This window comes from Engystomops pustulosus, chromosome 9, assembly GCF_040894005.1.
Source record: "Engystomops pustulosus chromosome 9, aEngPut4.maternal, whole genome shotgun sequence".
NCBI classification, from domain to species: domain Eukaryota; kingdom Metazoa; phylum Chordata; class Amphibia; order Anura; family Leptodactylidae; genus Engystomops; species Engystomops pustulosus.
In genome coordinates this window covers 94,257,338-94,262,814 of record NC_092419.1, presented here as the reverse complement: position 1 = coordinate 94,262,814, position 5,477 = coordinate 94,257,338, and the positions used below count along the sequence as shown (strand labels likewise).

The 5,477-nt window shown below is 44.2% G+C and overlaps 1 long non-coding RNA gene across 1 annotated transcript in view; it reads left to right on the top strand.

The window, feature by feature from the left end:
- Positions 1-330: 330 nt before the first annotated feature.
- The window catches only part of LOC140076964 (uncharacterized), a 195,530-nt gene continuing 190,383 nt past the window's right edge, over positions 331-5,477 (top strand). Inside the window, exon 1 of the long non-coding RNA XR_011849681.1 lies at positions 331-355. This is a non-coding gene — a long non-coding RNA (uncharacterized lncRNA). The remainder of the gene's footprint in view (positions 356-5,477) is intronic.

Genomic DNA, 5,477 nt, shown 5'->3' with positions numbered 1-5,477 from the left:
GGCGGGAGCTGCCATTTTCTCGAGCGGGCGAAGTATTCGTCCGAGCAACGAGCAGTTTCGAGTACGCTAATGCTCGAACGAGCATCAAGCTCGGACGAGCATGTTCGCTCATCTCTACTAGTGTCGCGTTATGAACGTACGCCTAGCAGTACGTGTGACCGCAGCCTAATGGTAGCTGCGAGGGAGGGATTGTTGTCAGGTGCATCTTCTGTGGAGCCAGGTAGTCATCAAGGATGTCAGTGCAGCCTCTTCCCCACATTTCTTGCTAAACCTTGTGTTCCTCTTCCATTACTGTCTTGGTGTGGAGGAGGTGGCACCTTATACTTCACAACAGGACATGTTTCCATGTTTGAAGGTAAGTGCAGGTCTATGTGTGTACAGGAATACACTCATAAAATGGCTGAGGTTATGTCCCCCAGAGCCTCCATGACAGTCATATGACATGTGGTGACCTATCAACGTTCATAATTCTGTCAGACACTTTCTGGTGTCTGCATTTAAATCATGAGGTAATTTATGCTCCGGTGAGGAGTTACATGATGCGGATGGGGGCGTCAGACTTAAAAAGGGGAAAGGGGCAACGACAGGGGCTTAACTTTAGGGGGTGCAGAGGTTGCGATCGCACCTGGGCCCAAGAGGTTTAGGGGGCCCTTATGGTGTCACTTTCCCATATGAGAAGACTATTACTATAAACCATACATTATAGTCGGGGCCCTGGCACAGACTTTGCACTGGGGCCCATCAGCTTCTAGTTATGTCACTGGGCAATGATGAGGTAACTACATGACATCTACAGTTCCGTTCAAACTTCGTGTATTTGGTGCGTTTTGATGTAGGGTGTTTTTGTTTAAACCTATTGGGACATCAGAAAAACACACATCACACATGGAGATGGCATTACATTTTGTTTGCGTCGACAAACGCATCACAACAGCTAAGGCTGGCGCCACACGTGACGCTTTGTCTGTGCTTGCAAACGCAGACAAAGTCGCGCCCAACACCGCAAAATTAACACCGCCCAATTAACGCAAAACACCGGCGGCTCGTTCCCGATCGCAGGCGTTTCCATAGAAACCCTTTTGGGCGCAACTTTGTTTGCGTTTGCAAGCGCAGACAAAGCGGCACGTGTGGCGCCGGCCTCAGAAGAGGAGATTTGCCTTACATTGCATTTACAAAACATGTGTGTTAACGCTTACGTTTTTTTTAAAAAGCAGTGTTGACAAACCTCCTCAGCTGTTGTGAGGTGTTTGAAAACGTATGCGCTATCGCAAACAAATTGCAACGTGTGAACGCAACCTAAATCTTCAATAGGTGATCGCAGGAGTAGTCTTTGCTTCACATTTTGAAACGCAACTCACACGCCGCATGTGAACATGGCCTACGAGTTTCAGGTGGTACATAAGTGCTAAACAGAATGAAGAATTTTTTCAGATCAGACTTTTTGTGCACTGCAAAGGTCCAAAGCCTTGTTCTCCATGATGATTTATCAGCGGAAATATGCTGTATGGCCATAAAGCTGTGTTCACACGTGGCATTTTCATAGCGTTTTGAAATGGCTGAGGAGAGAATGTTCGCCTGATTACATTGCTGTTAACACAATGTTAATGAATTGTTAACAACTTGACATCTTCTGGCGCTAATAACTTTTAAACTTCAATGTTTGGAGCTGTGTATGGTATCATTTTTGTGACTTTTGATGACATTTTCGATGCTACCATTTTAACCCTTTAAGGACGCAGGGTATTTTCATTCATTTCTCACTCTCCATCTTCAAAAATCCATAACTTTTTAATTTTTCCGTGTACAGAGCTATGTGAGGGCTTATTTTGTGCGTAACAAATTTTACTTTCCCATGATGTTATTTATTATTCCCTGCCATGTAGTGGGAAGCCGGAAAAAAAATTCCAAATGTGGAAAAATTTACGTTCTTGTGGGTTCAGTTTTTACGACTTTCACTCTTCGCTCCAAATAACAACACCTCTACTTTATTCTTTGGTTCGGTGCGATCGCAGTGATACCAAATTTATACAGGTTTTTTTGCGTTTTAATACATTTTCAAAAATTAAACGAATGTGTACAAAAAAGAAAATTATTATATCTAATAACTTTTTCATACTTTGGTGTAATTTTTTGCAAAATGAGCCGACGTTTTCATTGCTACCATTTTGAGGACTGTGCAACATTTTGACAATTTTTCATTACATTTTTTATGTCATGTAAAAAGGTGTAAAAGTCACATTTCGGAGATTTGGGCACCATTTCCCGTTTTGGAGATCACGGATTCGGAAAAACAGCCGCATTTAAAACAATAAAAGTGTCGCTTGGGACGCGCTTACCTTCACTTGGTCCGGCTCGGTGAACTTCAGTGCGTTCAGATGCTTTTCAGCGCAGCAGCGCCACCTGGTGGACGGCGGAGGAACTACCTTGGTGAATCCCGGCCGGACCCGAATCCATCGCAGAGAACGCGCCGCTGGATCGCGAACGGACCGGGTAAGTAAATTTGCCCCAATGTGTCTGTGATTTTTACTGTTTATTATATTTGATATCAGTTCTAGGGAAAGGGGGGTGATTTGAACTTTTTTACATTTTTTTTTCTTTTTTTTTTTTTTTCACTATTTCTTAGACCATCTAAGGTACATTAAACCTAGATGGTCAGATCGTTCCTACCATATACTGCAACACAACTGTATTGCAATATATAGCATTTTTGCACACAATCACAATGAGTCACTGGCTCATTGTAATGAATTGGCAGAAGCCATTCAGCCTGGGGTCAGACGAAGACCCGAGGCTGTCATGGTAACCAATCGCCGCCCCCCGATGACGTTCGGGGGATCGACAATCGAAGGTAAGATGGCGGCACCCATGCACCGCCACATTTTAAGTGCCGCCGACTTTGCCGGTGGCAAACAACAGGTTAACACCCGCGATCGGTGCAAGCACCGACCACAGGTGTTAGCGATGGGTCTTTGCTGTGATATGCAGCAAAACTCATCTCTGTATGAAGAGGGCTCATGTTGTGCAAATCAACTAACTTTTTTTTTTTATTTCAATAGCAGGCAATGGCCAAACATCAACAGCAGATTTAGCAGGCTGGAAAGCTGGTAGGTGATAGCTGGTCCACAGGAAGGGTTGCTCACAGCCTGGTAGCAACTTCAGGCTGGGCTGTTAGATGGAGCCGAGTCTGGCCAGTGGACCTCTGCTCTGGCCTTGTCTCCTGACGGGGTAAAGGTGTCAGGCAGCAGGCCTGAGACACCTCTGCTTCCTGGCAGTGTAACACTGCCTTCTGCAGCACAGGCAGGTGCTGCACTCTCCTCTGCTTCTGCTTAGACGAACTCTGCAGGACTTAACTGATCATGTGCTCCCGCTCACAAGGGGTTTTTATACTCCCCTAGTGAGGAGACAGCATTCTCCAATCAGCTTCCAGCTTGCTTTACAATAAGAACACAGCATATCATTAGTTGTAGACGATGGATATGTTAACAGTTTCCCTCCAAGGCAGAGGTTCCAGCAGCAATTACGAATTTCCCCACTTATGGGAGACCCCCTAGCAAGGTGATCAGTCTCCCCAGGCAGCTGCTAACATGGAGAGGGCACTATTCGCAACAACTACCTACCCTATGCATCGCCAGGGTTGTTGCACATACTTCTTTGCAACATTTTGCAGCAGCTCCAGACATTTCTGTGACATTTGACAAAAGGTCCACCAAAAAGATAAATAAAAGGTAATAGGATTTAATACAAAAAACAACAACTTTAATCAAAAAATAAACAGGTGCAAATAAGCACCAGGAAAAAGAAAACTATGATATATGTCCCCCTTTGTTTTGTTGCAAAATCACTGATACATCATGCCAGCAGACGATTTGGGCACAAAGCAGGAAAGCACAAAGCAGGAAGCACAAGCTTCAGAGAATGCATGAAAAAATATTTTAAAACATGTGAAAATCCCCAGGAAAACACAAAAGAACAGATACAACGCCCCCTATGTACAATTAAGATGCCCCTGCTCTATAACATGTTGTCTACAGATGGGACACCATGTACAATGTGCTAGCTCCCACTGCGCTATAATTTGCTGCCGGCAGATAGGACACTATGTACAAACTACTCAGCTCCTCCTTTTCCAGAACATGCTGTCTGTAGATTTAGTGTAGTGTCCTGTCTACTCTATTTGCTTTATAACATAATAGGGCACATTTACTTACCCGGTCCAGTCGCACGTTGTCAGACGCTGATTCAGGTCTGCCGGGATTCTCTAAGGTTCGTGCGCCCGATATCCTGCAGGTGTCGGTGCTGTGCCGAGGTCCGCCGGAGTTCACCTTCTTCGTCCCGGTGTATGTGAGTGCTGATCTTGCAACACAAATTCTTTTTTAAATTCCAGGTGTTTCCGAATCCGTTGGGTTGTCAGACAGCCACGCCCCCCATTTCTGTTGCGTGAAATCCGGCGCCAATACGCCAAAATCCGATCAAGTGCGCCAAAATCCAATTCATCGCAAATCAGAAATCGTCGGGAAACCCGACGAAAGTGTGCGATTCGGACCCTTAGTAAATGAGCCCCAATGGCTGAAGTTAGGACACTAACTTAGACCACGCGCCTTACTATATTTGTCGTCAATACATTAATAATTCTATCCCATAAGGCCACATTCACATGCAGTGTTTGTGTTGGTTTTTGCAATCGTATCGCAATCTTTGCAGCCCTTGCATTGTTTTGAAACACAGTCCAAATGCTGCGTGTGAACATGGTCTAAGGTTCTAGAACTGCAATTTTTTTTTTTCATTATTGTGGCTTCCAAAAGGCACCTAGAGCGTTGCCCTTAGTAAATCCCATAGATGGATAAATACCATAGATGAATTATGAATATTGTGCAAATAATGGGTCAGCCAGCGGTAAGACCCCCAACATCTATACATCCAGCCCTCGGAGCTTATTACAAGCCATACCTGGAAATATGGATTAAAGATGAATGCTATTCATTAAACGTTTCCAACCTATGTAGCGGCGTGTGCTGAAAGGTTACTTCATCCCTGGCTCCTGGGTAACAAATCATGAAGGCTATATAATAGATTACAAGGCAAATGCTACTTGTAAAGCACAGTGCTGTACTAAAGTAGCCCAATGAAGACTCATCTGGGATCATTTATCACCGGTGTTAATGCATGTGATAACGATAATGTATCTCGCTCATAAAGGATCCACAGATAGCACAAACACACTCAGACGCCGTGAAATATGTATGTATAAAAAAAGGTCATAAAACACGTATACACAACCTAACAATCACCTTCCACATATACACGTTTGGGGAGCAGAGTTGTTTTTACACGGTTATAAATCCCGTTAATATTTCAACCCAAAAAAAAGATCAGAATATCTGTCTTTATCTGCAACAATGTCATGAATATTTCATCCCCGGCTGAACTTCAAAGCCCCACTCATCGAGGACAGGAATAGAGGGAGAGAGAGAGGGAAG